The 22,536-nt window shown below is 44.2% G+C and overlaps 1 protein-coding gene across 2 annotated transcripts in view; it reads right to left on the bottom strand.

The window, feature by feature from the left end:
• The window catches only part of KLHL29 (kelch like family member 29), a 991,490-nt gene that overhangs the window by 712,467 nt on the left and 256,487 nt on the right, over positions 1 to 22,536 (bottom strand). Inside the window, exon 3 of one of the 2 annotated variants that reach the window (XM_069728156.1) lies at positions 18,701 to 18,789. The gene's annotated coding sequence lies outside the window, so the exon portion shown is untranslated. The remainder of the gene's footprint in view (positions 1 to 18,700; positions 18,790 to 22,536) is intronic. The other variant, XM_069728157.1, reaches the window with a different exon arrangement.

Genomic DNA, 22,536 nt, shown 5'->3' with positions numbered 1-22,536 from the left:
GTCATGCTGATTGGCAGCTTGCTAAGCCTATTGCTGCATCCAGTCGGCTGCCTATCAACATAATGCAGTGACGCCCTGTCGACATAACAGAGCGGGTCTGATGTTTTGCAACTAGCTTGTTGTGGTAGCTAGAGGGTCGCAATGTGACCCCACTCACTTGTATTGTAATAAAGCAGCGACAAGTAGAAATCTTTCGCAACACGACCTGTGGCATGGCCAAAATTGTTGTTTAGACCATGCCTTTTTCTGTAAACTTTACTGTGAATTTTATTTTTTGCAATTTAAGGCTAGGGCTACTTAGCCTAAGGCTACATAGGCTTGGGCAACATAGGCTAGGGGTACATAGGCTAAGGGTATATAGGCTAGGGCAACATAGGCTAGGGTAGATAGGCTAGGGCTACATAGGCTAGGGCAACATACAGTAGGCTAGGGGTACATAGACTAAGGGTACATAGGCTAGGGCAACATAGGCTAAGGGGACATAGACTAAGGGTACATAGGCTAGGGCAACATAGGCTAGGGGTAGATAGGTTACGGCTACATAGGCTAGGGCAGCATAGGCTAGGGTGACATAGGCTAGGGCAACATAGGCTAGGGTGACATAGGCTAGAGCTAGATAGGCTAGGGCTATATATGCTAGGGGTACATAGGCTTGGGATGCATAGGCTAGGGGTGCATAGGCTAAGGCTACATAGGCTAGGGGTAAATAGGCTAGGTGTACATAGGCTAGGGGTACATAGGCTAGGGTGACATAGGCTAGGGTAGATAGGCTAGGGCTACATAGGCTAGGGCAACATAAGCTAGTGGTACATAGACTAAGGGTACATAGGCTAGGGCAACATAGGCTAGGGGTAGATAGGCTAGGGCTACATAGGCTAGGGCAGCATAGGTTAGGGTGACATACGCTAGTGCAAGATAGGCTAGGGTGACATAGGCTAGAGCTAGATAGGCTAGGGCTACATATGCTAGGGGTACATAGGGTAGTGTGACATATGCTTGGGATGCATAGGCTAGGGGTGCATAGGCTAGGGGTAAATATGCTAGGTGTACGTAGGCTAGGGGTACATAGGCTAGGGTGACATAGGCTAGGGTGACATAGGCTAGGGTGACATAGGCTAGGGTAGACAGGCTAGGGCTACATAGGCTAGGGCTATATAGGCTAGAGCTACATAGGCTAGGGCTACATAGGCTAGGGCAACATAGGCTAGGGGTACATAGGCTAAGGGTACATAGGCTAGGGCAACATAGCCTAGGGGTAGATAGGCTAGGGCTACATAGGCTAGGGAAGCATAGGCTAGGGTCACATAGGCTAAGGCAATATAGGCTAAGGGTACATAGGCTAGGGCAACATAGGCTAGGGGTAGATAGGCTAGGGCAACATAGGCTAGGGCAGCATAGGCTAGGGTGACATAGGCTAGGGCAACATAGGCTAGGGTGACATAGGCTAGAGCTAGATAGGCTAGGGCTACGTATGCTAGGGGTACATAGGGTTGGGGTACATAGGCTTGGGATGCATAGGCTAGGGGTGCATAGGCTAAGGCTACATAGGATAGGAGTAAATAGGCTAGGTGTACATAGGCTAGGGGTGCATTGGCTAGGTGTGCATAGGCTAGGGTGACATAGGCTAGGGCAGCAGGCTAGGGTGACATAGGCTAGGGCAACATAGGCTAGGGCAACATAGGCTAGGGTGACATAGGCTAGAGCTAGATAGGCTAGGGCTACATATGCTAGGGGTACATAGGGTAGGGATACATAGGCTAGGACTACCTAGGCTACGACTACAAATAAGCAATTCTCAAAGAAGATGAGTGTCAGAATATTTCACGAGACTAGCTATCATGAGGCTATTTTAGGACTACGATTTTGCATGCAACATGTATTAAAGCTTATGGCACTCGAGTCATGAGCAACTTGCGACTAAAAAGAAAATTGAACATAAAAAAAAGAAATCTGCAGGTCGCAATTGCTGTAGAACACCATAGGATACCATTAATTAAAATAAGCATTTTAATAGGATATCATTGGATGCAATGCAAAAACGCAATCTCAATTTTGTGCAAAACATCTGCAGCAAATCTGCAGTGTTTCCTACAAAGAAAGTCACATCAGACAAGTCTTGTGTGGATATATCCTACGTCTACAAATATTCATCGTTTTCAATAACTCAGGAGGATTTATTAAAGCAATGGAGGAACTTTCGCTTATGGTTTATCACTGCCAGGGACAAAAAAGGACATCCCAAGGGACTCGATGCAGACAAAAGGTATGAGGGAGCCCCCACCGGACGATGCTCAGCTCCGCACTCTCCCCTCCACATGTTGTGTCTTCAATAGAATTCCTTATCTGAGCTACTTGAACAAGAATTCAGAAATGCTGCACTTTACAGACAGAGGAAATCAAATCAGCGATCGTCTGCTTTCTTCTTACATACTGATTTCCATCATCTTGGAGAAGAAGGTATCAGCTCTCAAGAAATCGACGACTATTTTTGACTCTTCCCTGTAGAGTACAACATATTTTCAAAAGAAAAATCACTCTTTCTTCTTAAAGTGGCTCTTTGATCAAATACTTGCTTCTTAACCTCTTAAGAACCAGGACTGTCTTGGGTTCTAGTGGACACGTAAAGTGGCAACCAGCGTCCATCGTAGACAGTATTTTTTTTCTAGAATTTGCAGTGACATGCTGATCGATTGCTAGGACTTCCACAAAGAGACACAGATACTAAATGTTTCCCTATGTAGTTCTGCGGCTGTTCAAGAACTGTTCCGGTACTGTATCCCAGCCAATTGCTAGTATAGGACTGAGAGGATATTTCACAGTCCAGATCCCATCCATTTCCTGAGCAAAGTAAGTGCTAAAGAAGCATAGCTTATAAAAATGGTGAAGTGGCAATACAAAAAAAGAATTTGGAATCACCCATGAGACCATACTTTTGATTTCTCCGAAATGTTGACGAACCACCAACTGGAGCAGAAAGTATTTGAAATACCCCTCATGGGCTGGATTGACACATGGCAGATTATGCCTTGTTGTTTCCATCCAGTGTTTAACTAAAATAGAGGAACTGATCCAGTGGTTGTGATGTATATTGCGTCTGTGAGAGGCCACCCAGTGGTTATGATGTATGTTGTGTCTGTGAGTGGCCACCCAGGGATTGTGATGGATGTTGTGTCTGTCAGTGACCATTCAGTGGCTGTGATGTATGTTGTGTCTGTGAGTTTCCACCCAGTGGTTGTGATGTATGTAGTGTCTGTGAGTGGTCACCCAGTGGTTGTTGTCGTGTATGGAGTGTCTGTGAGTGACCAATCAGTGGTTGTGATATAAGTTGTGTCTGTGACTGGCCACCCAGTGGTTGTGATGTATGTTGTGTCTGTCAGTGGCCACCCAGTGGTTGTGATGTATGTTGTGTCTGTCAGTGGCCACCCAGTGGTTGTGATGTCGGTTGTGTCTGTCAGTGGCCACCCAGTGGTTGTGATATAAGTTGTGTCTGTCTGTGGCCACCCAGTAGTTGTGATATCAGTTGTGTCTGTCAGTGGCCACCCAGTGGTTGTGATATAAGTTGTGTCTATGACTGGCCACCCAATGGTTGTGATATCAGTTGTGTCTGTCAGTGGCCACCCAGTGGTTGTGATGTATGTTGTGTCTGTCTGTAGCCACCCAGTGGTTGTGATATAAGTTGTGTCTGTCTGTGGCCACCCAGTGGTTGTGATGTCGGTTGTGTCTGTCAGTGGCCACCCAGTGGTTGTGATATAAGTTGTGTCTGTCTGTGGCCACCCAGTAGTTGTGATATCAGTTGTGTCTGTCAGTGGCCACCCAGTGGTTGTGATATAAGTTGTGTCTATGACTGGCCACCCAGTGGTTGTGATATCAGTTGTGTCTGTCTGTGGCCACCCAGTGGTTGTGATGTCGGTTGTGTCTGTCAGTGGCCACCCAGTGGTTGTGATATAAGTTGTGTCTGTCTGTGGCCACCCAGTAGTTGTGATATCAGTTGTGTCTGTCAGTGGCCACCCAGTGGTTGTGATATAAGTTGTGTCTATGACTGGCCACCCAGTGGTTGTGATATCAGTTGTGTCTGTCAGTGGCCACCCAGTGGTTGTGATGTATGTTGTGTCTGTCAGTGGCCACCCAGTGGTTGTGATATAAGTTGTGTCTATGACTGGCCACCCAGTGGTTGTGATGTATGTTGTGTCTGTCAGTGGCCACCCAGTGGTTGTGATGTATGTTGTGTCTATGACTGGCCACCCAGTGGTTGTGATGTATGTTGTGTCTGTCAGTGGCCACCCAGTGGTTGTGATGTATGTTGTGTCTGTCAGTGGCCACCCAGTGGTTGTGATATAAGTTGTGTCTATGACTGGCCACCCAGTGGTTGTGATGTATGTTGTGTCTGTCAGTGGCCCCCCAGTGGTTGTGATATAAGTTGTGTCTATGACTGGCCACCCAGTGGTTGTGATGTATGTTGTGTCTGTCAGTGGCCACCCAGTGGTTGTGATGTATGTTGTGTCTGTCAGTGGCCACCCAGTGGTTGTGATGTATGTTGTGTCTATGACTGGCCACCCAGTGGTTGTGATGTATGTTGTGTCTGTCAGTGGCCACCCAGTGATTGTGATGTATGTTGTGTCTGTCAGTGGCCACCCAGTGGTTGTGATGTATGTTGTGTCTATGACTGGCCACCCAGTGGTTGTGATGTATGTTGTGTCTGTCAGTGGCCACCCAGTGGTTGTGATGTATATTGTGTCTGTGAGAGGCCACCCAGTGGTTGTGATGTATGTTGTGTCTGTCAGTGGCCACCCAGTGATTGTGATGTATGTTGTGTCTGTCAGTGGCCACCCAGTGGTTGTGATGTATGTTGTGTCTATGACTGGCCACCCAGTGGTTGTGATTTATGTTGTGTCTGTCAATGGCCACCCAGTAGTTGTGATGTATGTTGTGTCAGTCAATGGCCACCCAGTGGTTGTGATGTATATTGTGTCTGTGAGAGGCCACCCAGTGGTTGTGATGTATGTTGTGTCTATGACTGGCCACCCAGTGATTGTGATGTATGTTGTGTCTGTCAGTGGCCACCCAGTGGTTGTGATGTATATTGTGTCTGTGAGAGGCCACCCAGTGGTTGTGATGTATGTTGTGTCTGTCAGTGGCCACCCAGTGATTGTAATGTATGTTGTGTCTGTCAGTGGCCACCCAGTGGTTGTGATGTATGTTGTGTCTATGACTGGCCACCCAGTGCTTGTGATGTATGTTGTCTCAGTCAGTGGCCACCCAGTAGTTGTGATTTATGTTGTGTCTGTCAGTGGCCACTCAGTGGTTGTGATGTATGTTATGGTTGTGATGTATGTTGTGTCCTGTAAAGGGATAAATAGAAATATAAATAAATAACAATAATAATAAAGGGTCGTGATTCCTCATTGAATTTGTCTCATGAAAAATTGGTTTTAATGGGGCCACCCCTTTTTTTTGTATCATCGCTGCATTAACTTATTGTAAGGTACAAACTGTACACCTCTAGGGATGAGAGAAAATCGCAGCTCTTCTACATCTGTTTGGTTCATTGTTGCTTTCGACGCACTCCTGCTAGGAAACCATCCCCCGTTTGCTTGGACACATGGCAGCACAATACACAGGGCTGCCTCCAGTCCAGAGATCTAACACTTGCTCCCATACGGAGAAACTTCTGATCCAAACAGCTGCAGACAGCGCTTTATCCACTCTGCGTATACATAGTGACAGTGTAATAGGAGTAGTAATAATGCAGACAAACACTGGTAGCTCTGGGGGGATTTCTCCTGTGTGAACCAAGGGGAGAAAATGATGTCACTGACCCACATCACATCTCTTTATCCCTATCCATAATGTCAGTGATATGCTCTATGGGTAATAAGATATACAGCCGAACCTGTAAAAGGACTAAGGAAAAAATGTATTTGGTACAATACTCCTGAAATCCTAGGACTATACACTCCCATCTTGCTGCGCTTTTTTTTCCCACAGTGAGCCATTTATTTTCTTCAATTTCTGTTGGATATACAACTTTTTTGTCCTAGTTACCAGGCTCCCCTGAAATGATCCGCCCTGCTGTCTCCTCCTCATCCCCTCTACAGTCTATAAGCACTGAATTGGTCTGGGTAAAGAGACTATTAAATGGTGGCCAACGTTGCCGTTCAGCGGTGGTTTAAAGCTGCACATTGTAAACGAACTTTGAGTCTCCTGGAAAACCCAAGATGCTCCAGTAAAAAAAGGAAAGCGCTTCCAGGCTCCCAAAAATGGCAAATCTCCTGGGTGCACACCACTATGATTCTATTGAGTGGAACAGGTTACCACAAGAGGTGGTGAGTTCTCCTTCAACAGAAGTCTTCAAACACAGGCTGGAGAGACATCTGTCTGAGATGGTTTAATGCAGGGGTGTCAAACTGCATTCCTTGAGGGCTGCAAACAGGTCATGTTTTCAGGATTTCCTTGTACTGCACAGGTGATAATTTAATCACCTGCACAAATAATGAGTTGGTGATTAAATTATCACCTGTGCAGTACAAGGAAATACTGAAAACATGACCTGTTTGCAGCCCTCGAGGAATGCAGTTTGACACCCCTGGTTTAGTGAATCCTGCATTGAGCAGGGGGTTGGACACAATGATCTTGGAGGTCTCTTCCAACTCTAACATTCTAGGATTCTATGAAAACCTCCCAGAAAGAAGAAGTTCCGGAAAGTTTCTTCTATGGAGAGGAAGTGGTAAAGGCATGGAGCGGGATTCAAAGTTATGTAGAGGAGCTGTACCCTGAAAAGGGGACCTGACTACAAGGAAACAATTTTTGGCATCAAGAGCAGTTCCCTCTCGGAAAGGCTTGCCTTTAGAGTTGGTAACACAGGGTCACACCTATGGACGTTTTAGAAAAAGGAAAACAATGGGATGGGTTACATGTTATTAGGATGAAGGAAATATGAATAGTTGCAAAAATTTCTATGTCCGTCCCATTGAAGGTTGCATAAATCCATGAGCTTGTCGCCAAAAATTGCCTCATTTACATGAATCAAAGTAGTCTTTGGTTACAGAATGTAGAGGAGAAACTTCAAGCTCCTGATCCCTATGTAGAATTTATCACAAGGCTTCAGGCTGACATGTGCGATTTATAATTCTGGTGCCTTCTTATGTGGAACAGAAGATTTTAGACCTCATCAGGCACAAGGGCTACCACCGCTGCACCCCTAATGAAATAGTTGACAACAGTCCTAAATGTTCTGAGACTGTTCCAATATTTTAGATAGAATCCAGGAAAATTCGGAGATGTTTTAGGTGGAAAATGGGCGAGGGTCATATTAAACTCATTCAAAAGTGGGCTGTCTTACTTGGTTTGGGTTGCTCATAGGCGGAGTGGAGGGTGCTCATGGGCAGAACTGGGGCGGGACTTCCGCTTCTGCCAATAGCAATAGCTATTAAAGGAGTGTTAATGGGGAACTGAACAGCAGAAAAAATAATCATGAATCTGTGAACCCAAGAGACATTCCACTCAAAAGTGCAGGGATCAGTGAAGGCTGCACTAAACATGCACATTTTGTCACAGTTTTTGGTTTTGTCTACCACATATTTCACTATCCAACCTGCTGCAAAACTTGAACCAAAAATCCATTTTATTGCACAGTATTTATAAAGAAAACCTAAAAACATAAATTTAGGATCATGAAAAAAATCAGATATTGTATTTCAAACCTATTCAGTAGAGCTGAACTGCAGTACCAGGCACAGCCTACAGAAAAGATTAGCACTGTTTCTAATGTCATACAATTGCATACGCCTACTTAATTTTCATTAATGATGTTCTCTAAATAAATATATTAATTCTCACCTCCTTTCAGTTTCATTGGTTTTTCAGGCAATTTCTCAAACCTTGTCAAAAATTCAGGGAAATGGAAAAAAAACACTTTATAAAACTTAATTAAATGAATCTCACTCCCTTGTAGATAATGATCTCAAAAGCAGCTGAGGAGCAAAGGAGCTCAGTAAACTTTATGACTTTAATTGACAATTTCCTTTTGTGAAATATTATACGAGAGGACTGGGATCTCATGTGGAGCTGATTTGCTCTGCCTTTACGATCTCACCTAGAGCCAAACAGGGGTGTCCTGTGGTTTGCTGTCAATTAGTCCATTCCCAAAGGATATTTATTAAGATATATACAGTAAACCGCATGTTAGGTTTTAGCATTGACACATACACTGTGGATAGACGAATTGTACGCCACCAAAAAACATCTAAGATGGCCGAATCCGGGGACTATTCTTCAAAGAACACCACAAAATGTCTAAGATGGCTGATTCCGGGAACTATTCTTCAATGAACACCAAAATACCCCAAATGTTCCACTGTCTATAACAATAGACCAATTATATAAAGTCCGGGTGGACCACTAGAAGATCCTCAAAGGATGTCCATACTCGACGAGTACATAAGAGCCAACTTAACAAAGTGGTAAACTGCAAATTCCAATAAAAAGGCTACAGATAAGTCCATCCTCATCCTTCTTCTCCGCTCAACAAATTTCCACACAAGACTACCAGCTATGAACAAACAAATACGATTTTTAGATACCGTACTCTGTTTGGAGATGTTTATGCTACATAACCTTTATTGTGACATAAGAGTCAGCAGCAGAGAGACAAGGGAGAACGTGTACTGTAATCGGACGATGGCCGTTTCACGCACCTGCGCTTCAACGGGTCCTACGCGAAACGGCCGTCGTCCGATTGCAGTACACGTTCTCCCTTGTCTCCCTGCTGCTGACTCTTATGTCACAATAAAGGATTGAAAATTTTATGGATGGTGAGTGCTCTCAACTTTTTTTGTTACTTTGGACTGCACTCTTTTTCATGATTGAGCACTGTTGTGAATTCTGTGGCAGAGCTCCCTCCTGTGGTCACAAGTGGTACTTCGGCTGATTCTCTCTGTGAGCTTCTGTTGGTGGAGGGAAGTGGTACTGCGGCTTCTGAGTTTCCTCCCTCAGGTGATCTGGTGAGGTCGTTAGGTGCTTCTCTACTTAACTCCACCTAATGCTTTGATCCTGGCTTCCTGTCAATGTTCCAGTGTTGGACTTGCTTTTCCCTGGATCATTCCTGTGGCCTGCTGCTCTACATAGCTAAGTTCTTCTTTGCTATTTGTTTGCTATTTTTTCTGTCCAGCTTGTCTAATTTGTTGCTGGAAGCTCTGGGACGCAAAGGGTGTACCTCCGTGCCGTTAGTTCGGTACGGAGGGTCTTTTTGCCCCCTTTGCGTGGTTTTCTTTAGGGTTTTGTGTAGACCGCAAAGTTACCTTTTCTATCCTCGATCTGTTAAGAAAGTCGGGCCTCACTTTGCTGAATCTATTTCATCTCTACGTTTGTCTTTTCATCTTAACTCACAGTCATTATATGTGGGGGGCTGCCTTTTCCTTTGGGGTATTTCTCTGAGGCAAGGTAGGCTTATTTTCTATCTTCAGGCTAGTTAGTTTCTCAGGCTGTGCCGAGTTGCATAGGCAGAGTTAGGCGCAATCCACGGCTGCCTCTAGTGTTGTTTGGAGAGGATTAGGGATTGCGGTCTGCAGAGTTCCCACGTCTCAGAGCTCGTTCTATGATTTTGGGTTATTGTCAGATCACTGTATGTGCTCTGACCGCTATGTCCATTGTAGTACTGAATTGCCTTTCATAACAGTACAGGAAGCCAAAAGTACTAATAATTCTCAATAGAGGGAAAAAAGAAGTTCTGAGACCATTTTTTTTTCTTTGCACTGTGTTTTGCCTTTTTTTTCCCCTAGACATTTGGGTGGTTCAGTACACAGGTGTAGCGATGGACATTAGAAGTCTGTCTTCATTTGTGGATCAGCTCTCGGCAAGAGTACAAAAGATTCAAGACACTATTGATCAGAAAGCTATGTTGGAACCAAGAATTCCTATTCCTGATTTGTTTTTTGGAGATAGAACTAAGTTTCTGAGTTTCAAAAATAATTGCAAATTATTTCTGGCCTTGAAACCTCGCTCCTCTGGTGATCCAGTTCAACAGGTTTTGATTGTTATTTCTTTTTTGCGCAGCGACCCTCAGGACTGGGCATTTTCTCTTGCGCCAGGAGATCCTGCATTGAGTAATATCGATGCGTTTTTCCTGGCGCTCGGATTGCTGTACGATGAACCTAATTCAGTGGATCAGGCAGAGAAAAATTTGCTGGCTCTTTGTCAGGGTCAGAATGAGATAGAGGTATATTGTCAGAAATTTAGAAAGTGGTCCGTGCTCACTCAATGGAATGAATCTGCGCTGGCAGCTATGTTCAGAAAGGGTCTCTCTGAAGCCCTTAAGGATGTCGTGGTGGGATTTCCTATGCCTGCTGGTTTGAATGAGTCTATGTCTTTGGCCATTCAGATCGGTCGACGCTTGCGTGAGCGTAAATCTGTGCACCATTTGGCGGTATTACCTGAGCTTAAACCTGAACCTATGCAGTGCGATAGGACTTTGACCAGAGTTAAACGGCAAGAACACAGACGTCTGAATGGGCTGTGTTTCTACTGTGGTGATTCCACTCATGCTATCTCTGATTGTCCTAAGCGCACTAAGCGGTTCGCTAGGTCTGCCACCATTGGTACGGTACAGTCAAAATTTCTTCTGTCCGTTACCTTGATCTGCTCTTTGTCATCCTATTCTGTCATGGCATTTGTGGATTCAGGCGCTGCCCTGAATTTGATGGACTTGGAGTATGCTAAGCGTTGTGGGTTTCTCCTAGAGCCCTTGCAGTGTCCTATTCCATTGAGAGGAATTGATGCCACGCCTTTGGCCAAGAATAAGCCTCAATACTGGACCTAGCTGACCATGTGCATGGCTCCTGCACATCAGGAGGTTATTCGCTTTCTGGTGTTGCATAATCTGCATGATGTGGTCGTGTTGGGGTTGCCATGGCTACAAGCCCATAATCCAGTATTAGATTGGAAATCCATGTCGGTGTCCAGCTGGGGTTGTCAGGGGGTACATGGTGATGTTCCATTTCTGTCAATTTCGTCATCCACCCCTTCTGAGGTTCCAGAGTTCTTGTCTGATTACCGGGATGTATTTGATGAGCCCAAGTCCGATGCCCTACCTCCGCATAGGGATTGTGATTGTGCTATCAATTTGATTCCTGGTAGTAAATTCCCAAAAGGTCGACTGTTTAATTTATCCGTGCCTGAGCACGCCGCTATGCGCAGTTATGTGAAGGAATCCCTGGAGAAGGGGCATATTCGCCCGTCATCGTCGCCATTAGGAGCAGGGTTCTTTTTTGTAGCCAAGAAGGATGGTTCGCTGAGACCTTGTATAGATTACCGCCTTCTAAATAAGATCACGGTTAAATTTCAGTACCCCTTGCCATTGATATCTGATTTGTTTGCTCGGATTAAGGGGGCTAGTTGGTTCACCAAGATAGATCTTCGTGGTGCGTATAATCTGGTGCGAATCAGGCGAGGAGATGAATGGAAAACTGCATTTAATACGCCCGAGGGTCATTTTGAGTATCTAGTGATGCCATTCGGACTTGCCAATGCTCCATCAGTGTTTCAGTCCTTTATGCATGACATCTTCCGAGAGTACCTGGATAAATTCCTGATTGTGTACTTGGATGACATTTTGATCTTCTCGGATGACTGGGAGTCTCATGTGAAGCAGGTCAGAACAGTTTTTCAGGTCCTGCGTGCTAATTCTTTGTTTGTGAAGGGATCAAAGTGTCTCTTTGGTGTGCAGAAGGTTTCATTTTTGGGGTTCATCTTTTCCCCTTCTACTATCGAGATGGATCCTGTTAAGGTCCAAGCCATCCATGATTGGACTCAGCCGACATCTCTGAAAAGTCTGCAAAAGTTCCTGGGCTTTGCTAATTTTTATCGTCGCTTCATCTGCAATTTTTCTAGTATTGCCAAACCATTGACCGATTTGACCAAGAAGGGTGCTGATTTGGTCAATTGGTCTTCTGCTGCTGTGGAAGCTTTTCAAGACTTGAAGCGTCGTTTTTCTTCTGCCCCTGTGTTGTGTCAACCAGATGTTTCTCTTCCGTTCCAGGTCGAGGTTGATGCTTCTGAGATTGGAGCAGGGGCTGTTTTGTCGCAGAGAGGTTCTGATTGCTCAGTGATGAAACCATGCGCTTTTTTTTCCAGGAAGTTTTCGCCTGCTGAGCGAAATTATGATGTAGGCAACCGAGAGTTGCTGGCCATGAAGTGGGCATTCGAGGAGTGGCGTCATTGGCAAACAGGATCATGGGGTGCATTAAAAGAGGTCTGGATACACATGATGAGAGCATTATACTGCCTCTGTACAAATCCCTAGTTAGACCGCACATGGAGTACTGTGTCCAGTTTTGGTCACCGGTGCTCAGGAAGGATATAATTGGAACTAGAGAGAATACAAAGGAGGGCAACAAAATTAATAAAGGGGATGGGAGAACTACAATACCCAGATAGATTAGCGAAATTAGGATTATTTAGTCTAGAAAAAAGACGACTGAGGGGCGATCTAATAACCATGTATAAGTATATAAGGGGACAATACAAATATCTCGCTGAGGATCTGTTTATACCAAGGAAGGTGACGGGCACAAGGGGGCATTCTTTGCGTCTGGAGGAGAGAAGGTTTTTCCACCAACATAGAAGAGGATTCTTTACTGTTAGGGCAGTGAGAATCTGGAATTGCTTGCCTGAGGAGGTGGTGATGGCGAACTCAGTCGAGGGGTTCAAGAGAGGCCTGGATGTCTTCCTGGAGCAGAACAATATTGTATCATACAATTAGGTTCTGTAGAAGGACGTAGATCTGGGGATTTATTATGATGGAATATAGGCTGAACTGGATGGACAAATGTCTTTTTTCGGCCTTACTAACTATGTTACTATGTTACTATGTTACTATGAAGGAGCTAAGCATCGCGTGGTGGTATTGACTGATCATAAGAACTTGACTTATCTTGAGTCTGCTAAGCGGTTTTTTGCCCGTTTTGACTTTGTGATTTCGTACCTTCCGGGCTCTAAAAATGTGAAGGCGGATGCTCTGTCTAGGAGCTTTGTGCCCGACTCTCCGGGTTTGTCTGAGCCGGCGGGTATCCTCAAGGAAGGAGTAATTGTGTCTGCCATCTCCCCTGATTTGCGGCGGGTGCTGCAAAAATTTCAGGCTAATAAACCTGATCGTTGTCCAGCGGAGAGACTGTTTGTCCCTGATAGGTGGACCAATAAAGTTATCTCTGAGGTTCATTGTTCGGTGTTGGCTGGTCATCCTGGAATCTTTGGTACCAGAGAGTTGGTGGCTAGATCCTTTTGGTGGCCGTCTCTGTCGCGGGATGTGCGTGTTTTTGTGCAGTCCTGTGGGATTTGTGCTCGGGCTAAGCCCTGCTGTTCTCGTGCCAGTGGGTTGCTTTTGCCCTTGCCGGTCCCGAAGAGGCCTTGGACACATATCTCTATGGATTTTATTTCTGATCTTCCCGTTTCTCAAAAGATGTCAGTCATTTGGGTGGTCTGTGATCGCTTTTCTAAGATGGTCCATCTGGTACCCTTGTCTAAATTGCCTTCCTCCTCTGATTTGGTGCCATTGTTCTTCCAGCATGTGGTTCGTTTACATGGCATTCCAGAGAATATCGTTTCTGACAGAGGTTCCCAGTTTGTTTCAAGGTTTTGGCGAGCCTTTTGTGGTAGGATGGGCATTGACTTGTCTTTTTCCTCGGCTTTCCATCCTCAGACTAATGGCCAGACCGAACGAACCAATCAGACCTTGGAAACATATCTGAGATGCTTTGTTTCTGCCGATCAGGATGACTGGGTGTCCTTTTTGCCTTTGGCTGAGTTCGCCCTTAATAATCGGGCCAGCTTGGCTACCTTGGTTTCGCCATTTTTCTGCAATTCTGGGTTCCATCCTCGTTTCTCTTCTGGACAGGTTGAGTCTTCGGACTGTCCTGGTGTGGATACTGTGGTGGACAGGTTGCAGCAGATTTGGACTCATGTAGTGGACAATTTGACCTTGTCCCAGGAGAAGGCTCAACGTTTCGCTAATCGCAGACGCCGTGTGGGTCCCCGACTTCGTGTTGGGGATCTGGTTTGGTTATCTTCTCGTCATATTCCTATGAAGGTTTCCTCTCCTAAGTTTAAACCTCGTTTCATTGGTCCGTATAGGATTTCTGAGGTTCTTAATCCTGTGTCTTTTCGTCTGACCCTTCCAGATTCTTTTTCCATACATAACGTATTCCATAGGTCATTGTTGCGGAGATACGTGGCACCTATGGTTCCATCTGTTGATCCTCCTGCCCCGGTTTTGGTGGAGGGGGAGTTGGAGTATATTGTGGAGAAGATTTTGGATTCTCGTGTTTCTAGACGGAAACTCCAGTATCTGGTTAAATGGAAGGGTTATGCTCAGGAAGATAATTCCTGGGTTTTTGCCTCTGATGTCCATGCTCCCAATCTTGTTCGTGCCTTTCATGTGGCTCATCCTGGTCGGCCTGGGGGCTCTGGTGAGGGTTCGGTGACCCCTCCTCAAGGGGGGGGGGGTACTGTTGTGAATTCTGTGGCAGAGCTCCCTCCTGTGGTCACAAGTGGTACTTCGGCTGATTCTCTCTGTGAGCTTCTGTTGGTGGAGGGAAGAGGTACTGCGGCTTCTGAGTTTCCTCCTTCAGGTGATCTGGTGAGGTCGTTAGGTGCTTCTCTACTTAACTCCACCTAATGCTTTGATCCTGGCTTCCTGTCAATGTTCCAGTGTTGGACTTGCTTTTCCCTGGATCATTCCTGTGGCCTGCTGCTCTACATAGCTAAGTTCTTCTTTGCTATTTGTTTGCTATTTTTTCTGTCCAGCTTGTCTAATTTGTTGCTGGAAGCTCTGGGACGCAAAGGGTGTACCTCCGTGCCGTTAGTTCGGTACGGAGGGTCTTTTTGCCCCCTTTGCGTGGTTTTCTTTAGGGTTTTGTGTAGACCGCAAAGTTACCTTTTCTATCCTCGATCTGTTAAGAAAGTCGGGCCTCACTTTGCTGAATCTATTTCATCTCTACGTTTGTCTTTTCATCTTAACTCACAGTCATTATATGTGGGGAGCTGCCTTTTCCTTTGGGGTATTTCTCTGAGGCAAGGTAGGCTTATTTTCTATCTTCAGGCTAGTTAGTTTCTCAGGCTGTGCCGAGTTGCATAGGCAGAGTTTGGCGCAATCCACGGCTGCCTCTAGTGTTGTTTGGAGAGGATTAGGGATTGCGGTCTGCAGAGTTCCCACGTCTCAGAGCTCGTTCTATGATTTTGGGTTATTGTCAGATCACTGTATGTACTCTGACCGCTATGTCCATTGTAGTACTGAATTGCCTTTCATAACAGAGCACCCAGATCCCTCTGTGGCAACATTAAGCAACTAATCAGCTGTTCCTGAAGGACGCATGTGGTGCATCTGTTGCAGTAAGTACGGAACATATTTTTCTCTTTTTGATTCATTTATGCTACATAGCCGTGTCATAAAAATGTATTAAAAGGGTTGTCTTCTACTTTGATATTGAAGACCAGTCCTTTGTATAGGTCATCAAAAATCAGATCAGTGGAGGTTCTCCATCTGTCAGTTGTTATGAAGCTTAACAACACAGCTTGGAACACAATTTAGTTACCGATGTCGAGAATTATAGATATGCTGATCTTTTCCTTATACTGTTTACATCCGGCCACCAACAGCTGATGGGTGGTGTTGGACCCCACCAATCTGATATTGATGACTTATCCAAGACAATCCTTTTCATTTGTAATGCATGAAAAATTGGGGTCTTCAACAAATTTTTCATACAAATTATGGTGGACACGTCTGTACTACTAGCATTGACAAAGTAGGAGTGTATTAATAGTAGGGGAACATCTACAAAAAATTCCAGGAAACTTTTACTTCAATTTATACCAGACCTTATAGTCATACAATGTTCTAGCTAAAATGTATTAATTGCCATGACAAGCATCTCTGAGCCAGATGCTCGGGCCTACAACGAAAGGCACAGGTCATGTCCCTTTGAGAGTCACTAAATAGGTTCTAATATAAGCTTAAGTTCTTGGGGGTTAACTGCTTTTTCTGTATTTTTAATTAGTGGGACTACTGGACATAGAAGATAGATGGGCCAGTAAAAAAATTAAACCCATAAGTGTCTTAGGTAAACTCAAGCAAACTTGAATTCCTCTGTAAGGTCACACAACCCTACGGTGTTCTTCCGAATTACTTGGTAGTACACAATGGTTGTAAAAGGTTAAAACCTTGTATTAATGGGTTATGGGCTTCCCCTTTATGGCCTCCATAATCGACCATATATTAATTTTTGTTTTACTGATGTGTCTGAAAATTTATAACGGAGCTTAGTGATGGTCCAAAATTCCTACCATCAGGCATAGTCATGACAACAGAACATTGATAGCATTAAGAAGTACATCAAATAAAATCATAATAGCCAACAAAAAAATATACAACAGATCTGTCCAGACTAGACCTGGGCAAAGTGTGCCCCGCGAGCCACATCCGGCCCTCTGGCTGTCTCCGTCTGGCCCACGGACTGAGACAGCCGTGGGGCTGGAAACCAGAGGTCCATGGGCTGCAAAGTGTCGGTCAGTTTGCTGTCTCCGCTGTCTATATCCATTCTGATTGCATTGATGGAGTAGAGGCGTCCGGGCGCTTCCTCCACCAATCAGCGAGTGAAACAGCTGATGCGATGACTGTGTACTGCGGAGAGTCAGTGCACCCGGAGACACCGAGACAAGAGCAGAACGGGGAGCGGGACCGAGGTGAGTATGTGGTGGCCTTTTTTTTTCATGCGTATGTGATGTTTGGGTGGGCATGGGGAGGCTATGGAGATGTCATGCTGCACGTGGGCAGACTATGGGGTGACATGCTGCACTTGGGGAGGCTATGGGGATGTCATGGTGCACATGGGGAGACTATGGGGGTGACATGCTGCACATGGTGAGGCTATGGGGGCCTCATGCAGTATATGGGGAGGCTATAGGGGCTTCATGCAGTATATATAGAGAGGTTGTGTAGGACCTCATGCAGTGTATAGGAAGGTTGCGATGGCCTCATGCAGCATATATAGGGAGGCTGTGTGGCACTCATGCAGTATATATATGGAGAGGCTGTGTAGGGCTCATGGAGTATGGAGAGGCAGTGTGGGGCTGATGCAGTATATAGGGAGGCTGGGTGGGGCTCATGCAGTATATATAGGGAGGCTGTGTGGGGCTCATGCAGCATATATAGGGAGGCTGTGTGGGGCTCATGTAGTAAATAGGGAGGCTGTGTGGGGCTCATGAAATATATAGGGAGGCTATTAGAGCCTCGTGCAGTGTATGAGGAGGCTGTGCGGCTCATGCAGTATATGGGAAGGCTGTGTGGGGCTCATGCTGCATACAGGGGAGGCTGTATGGGGGCTCTTACAGTATATAAGGGGCTGTGGGTGGCTCATATGATATACATAAGGGTCTGTACTTGGGTTCAAATGATATATAGGGGGATGTCAGCATACTTAATTTTGCTGAATATTAAGTGATACAATTAATATAATTATCAATTATATAATAATTATAATATATCAATCTTAATATTGAATAGAATTAATTTTAGCATATTGGTTCAGACTCCACAACAGTGATGGTCTCTCATGTGGCCCCTCGGGAAAATTTATTAAATTGCACACCCCTGGTCCAGATCATTAACATATGCAAATGAGGGAGAAGATAACCATTCCAAGCAACATGGATCATGACTATTACTCTACGTTACCTCTTAAGCCCCCTTACACATTTGACTATTGTTGGTGTTGGCTGTACCCGCTGATATTGACAGGTTGGGGGAGATGCTGATCAGGTACGCCTGACTTCAGACTGCCAATAGCTTTGTTCTTCCAGAGATAAGCTGCCGGTTTGGAAGTCGGTCGGTGGCTTTCTTGAAGAACACGGTAACCCTCGGCAGAAGCGTCATGTGGGCGAGATGGCTGTCAGCCAAATGATCAAATGTATATGGGCCGTTACATATGAAGTTCGATTTGTGGTGAACCAGCTACACTTATTGGAGGTTTTGTTCAGTGAAAACAAGTTATCACCTATCCGTAGATTTCTGATTGGTAGGTGTCCGACCGATGGGACCTGCACCAATCGGCAGAATAGGTATTTTTTATCCCCGATGATGAACTTTTTTACCTGTTACAAAATGTAGCTTTAGGTTGGACACCCGTTCGCCGCTTCATTGATTCTCTATGGGAGTACTGGAAAAAGATGAAAGCAGTGATCGGCAGCTACATGTTATCATCTCTTATTGACAGTTGATAACTTGTCTTCACTGTAAAATCCCTTTAAAATAATGATTTTGCCATGGAGACTATAGAAGGGGTAGCAGAACTGCTGAATTGCTACTACCCCAAACAACGATTTCAGAATTTAGCTTGGATGTAGCCATCTTTCCTGCCACAATATAATTACTACTGCTGTACAGAGGCTGACTGACACCAGCCGACACCAGACAGGTAGCCAATTTGCAGTTTTCTATGGGTCCCTTCCTCCTCGTTTGCTTGGACATCAGTGTTGCAATTACTTTACAGTATTGTGCCGACTGCCGGTAAGCCTTGTAGAGACACCAGCGATTCATTTCATACAATCCCGGTCTACGTCGTTAACATAACTACATTCTGATCAATGAAATCTTGTACGCCATTTATCTTCCAGTTTGCCATTAATCTATATTGAATTCTTAATTGGCCCCTACCTACAGAAGTTTTCCTCTTGCACGTCAGCACAGCCAGTCCTTTGGATGTTACATTTCCTTGATACGTAGAAAAGATTCAGCTGCGGCTCCTGTCATAAGAAAGAAAAGAAAGAAAAGTTGAGTCAATGCATTCGCGACTTTACTGATGGCCAACGCTAAAATGGAAGCCCAAATGTCTCCATAAAGGAAACATACGACTTACTATCAAAGTTCACAATATAACAGGAATATTCCCGTGTCATCAACAAGATGGTGTAAAATATAAATAAACTTCTTTTTCAATGCTGTTCCATTAGAGCCATATTTATGGCTGTCCAAACGTGTGTTATCAGGTATCGTGGCCACTGCTGCAACCATGAGTACTTGGACAGAGCATGGTCAGTAGCTCCAAGCCCAGCCATCTTGATTACACATTTCTAAGGATGGCAGCTTGTATGGTGTCACTGGGAGCGCGCAAGTTTAGGTCATCCACTTAGTTATCTCAGTATCTCAGTGCCGCAGGTCTCAACTTTCAGGCAACGCAGTGCGCCCATTCACAAACCAAGCCTATAAGAAGTAGCCAGATAAGGGACCACGTCAAAAGGCGAATGGGAATTACCTTTTCTGCCAAAAGTCAAGTCGGTGATGCTTTATTTTACCTATCACCACCCATATGCGGAACCCAATAATAAATAACTTATTGGGAAATTCTTAATTAATAAAGGGCTCACATTATGGCCTTACTCAGACATCTGTTTTTCTCATGTACGAGAAAAACAGACTGATTATTCTAATCAGACTTTGATCAGAGTATGACCAAGTGTCGTCCGTTTTATTCGTACATGGAGAAAAAAATGAGAAGTTTGCCCACCTGCTCCTATCCGACGGTCCATGAAAATTGGGTATCATACAGGTGCCATCTGATTTTTTTTTACTGACCCGTTGATTTGCATTGCCGATTTGGATCCGACCCTTGGATGAAATCGGACAAGTCTCCGCGATTGTCTGTGGACCACTTGTCATGGACATGTACAGGGGCCCATTGACAAGTGCCACCCGTGAAAAACATTGATATCACTTGGACTTGAAAATCTAACTTGTCTCGGAATAGTTCAAACCAAGAGGTAGGACGCATCCGTATCACAGTGAGTCTCAGATGACAAATTCATTGACAACCTTGGCCGAGCTACATCTGCGTTTAATCATAATTAGTCTAATTCAGTTAATGCTCAGAACGACTGAGTGTAACATTGTAATTACAGCCATATGTAATACTTTCCATCAAGTAAAAAAAAAATTCAAATGAGGTCAATGGGAGTAACCAAAAAAGGAAGCTCCCAAATGTCCACTTCAGTGACTATATCTTTCTAATGAATTAGTCAGTGTCCTATTCGCTGGGTTTACGGCCAAGGACTTGACATAAACATTGACAAGACGCATTTCTCATAAAATAATGTGATTTTTCCTAGCTCACGCACAGATGTTGTTACATAGCCGTACAATGAGACAAGGGAGAGTTGGCGAACCACCGTCCCGTTGCTCGACAGAAGAGAAGTTACGTGGCGCGCACATTCATACTGTAATAATATACAATAACACAACTCAGTGAGACACCAAGAAAAGAGCGCGGCCACATCAATGAAAAATAGGTCACTTGTGCCTCCGCCGCCGCTCCGACTTGAGTATATTCCTTAGCAACTGACAGGCCATTGTATGTAATAAGATTCTGCAGCCGAATATCAGAGTTTATATTGTGAGACATCAAAATGTTAGGAAATATAAAGTGAAAATCTACCACTGTAACAAAATAAGTTAAAGGATGTGGATAACTTCAGGGGGATATTCTTTCTTTACTGAAATGCAGTTTTTTTTTTTTTGCTAACAATCATTTTTGCTATTTGGTTTTATTAAAAAATGTTGCATCGTTGGCATTCTGCAACCTCTACGTTCCATTCACTATTGCTGGCTGAAGAAAGAGATAACTGGGAATCAGTCAGCTTGGAGTAACTCTTATAACTCTTATCTGTAAGAGGTTATCTGTGACTATTTGTTTTTCTATGGGTCTAGGCACTTATAAGTAGTTTCTAACTGCTCGCCTGTTCTGCCCAAAGAAAATTTCTCACATTTTGGCTGGTCATTCACCAGCAGCACACTTGACTCTGATCCATCCAGGAGAATGACTTTCCTAGTGACCACAGGAACTGATTCTAATCAAAAGCTAGGCAGGTGCATCTAGTCAAATACTGCAGAGTAGGGCTTAACCCTGTCTTACCTGGCTTTGTTACATTCCCTTTTAAAAAAGTTTCCCAAAAACATTTTTTTCCACTTTCCAACTATGTATCGACAGTGGAAGCTTTGTTGTTCCAGCTTCTCGTCAGTAATCCTGCTGATGGACACTAAGTCAGACTCTTCTAACGGACGATTGATTACGTGGAGCCATACCGCGTAAAACACATTTCTAAAGTTGTTAATTTTCTCTTCCCTTATTAGTCAAATTATCGAGTGTCAGATATCCATTGACTGTTCTCGAAACACAAACAAAATAGGAAATACAGCGATTTTGTTTTTGTTTTTAAGAACTTGTTAAACTTACCATAAAATTAAATTGATAGGGATTAAGGGGGAAAAAAACACATTAAACTAAAGAAAATGCTGTAACATCAATGTGAGCCTGGAATGAGCGCTAATGAACATACTGCAGGAGTGAAAGTGCTGATAAGGGACACACTTTCGGAGCCGTTCAGAATCTGTTTGAAAATGGACACCCATAAAATCTACTGGCGTCATGTCAGGATTCTTAAGCGGCACAAATTGGCTGCCAAAAAATGAGTTGCTGAACAGAGGCATCTCGATAGCAAAGCCGAGAAGAAGAAAAATGAAATAAATGCTTTCTTCTGAAAGGAGGGCTTGGACAGACGAGTGCTTGGATGGTCTTGGGTGGTGTCTCGTTGACACCATGTTACAAAATAGAAAATATGATCTCACCTGTGACTCCTGTGGCTTGAAGCAAAATTGGTCTTGGTTCCAACCATAGTGTATTATGTTGCATAAGGGAACAGCTGAGACATTCCGGTTTCTGGAAGTTATATTATGAGTAATGGTCATAACATAGATAGATCTTGGCTCCAGCTCAACATTAGTCCTTGGCAACTTGGCTAACTTTTAGTTACTTGTTGTAAAGCATATTCAACTATCAGACCAATGCGAGAACATGCCAAATCTATGCAAATGTCAACCATTAAAGGGAACCCGGCAACAGGTTTTAAAACCGCAAAGTAACGTCATCACATTACAGTACCTTTATATTACAAATCCGTGTCACCGTTGTCTTGTAAGCCATTGGTCAAATTCTTACGCAAATGAGTTTTTCAAATGCAATGTCTTGGTCTGAACTTACAACTTTCCAGATTCTCCCGCCTCTTCTTCCTGCCGGTGTCGACTTTTTTGCCACATTTTGCAAAACATTCATCTTTTTGCGTGAAAAAAGTCTCAAAAATGGTTAGAGACTGGGAGAAATTTTTTAAGACTTTGTGCAGAATTCATCAACCATGTGCACGATTCGATGAATTTGGTGAAAAAAAAACTTCAGCGAATACATGACAAAAAAAGAAATGTGACTTCAAAAAATCCGCTATTGATGAATCGGGCCATTAGTCTTTTTAGTCAACTGGATGTGGTTCTCAAAAAGACTTCTAAACAGAAAAGTTGAGGACTCCACCGTTATTCACACATCAGTACTTGGTCAGTATTTTTCATCAGTGTTTCTATGGTAAAATCAGGAGGGGAATCTACACGAAAAAACTATAAATGAAAGACTGACACATGTTCTGTGCTTTGGAGACACTCCTGGTTTTGGC

This window comes from Ranitomeya imitator, chromosome 5 (assembly GCF_032444005.1).
Source record: "Ranitomeya imitator isolate aRanImi1 chromosome 5, aRanImi1.pri, whole genome shotgun sequence".
Classification (NCBI taxonomy): Eukaryota; Metazoa; Chordata; class Amphibia; order Anura; family Dendrobatidae; genus Ranitomeya; species Ranitomeya imitator.
Note: the sequence above shows the minus strand (reverse complement) of the source record. Positions and strands in the feature narration are given on the sequence as shown.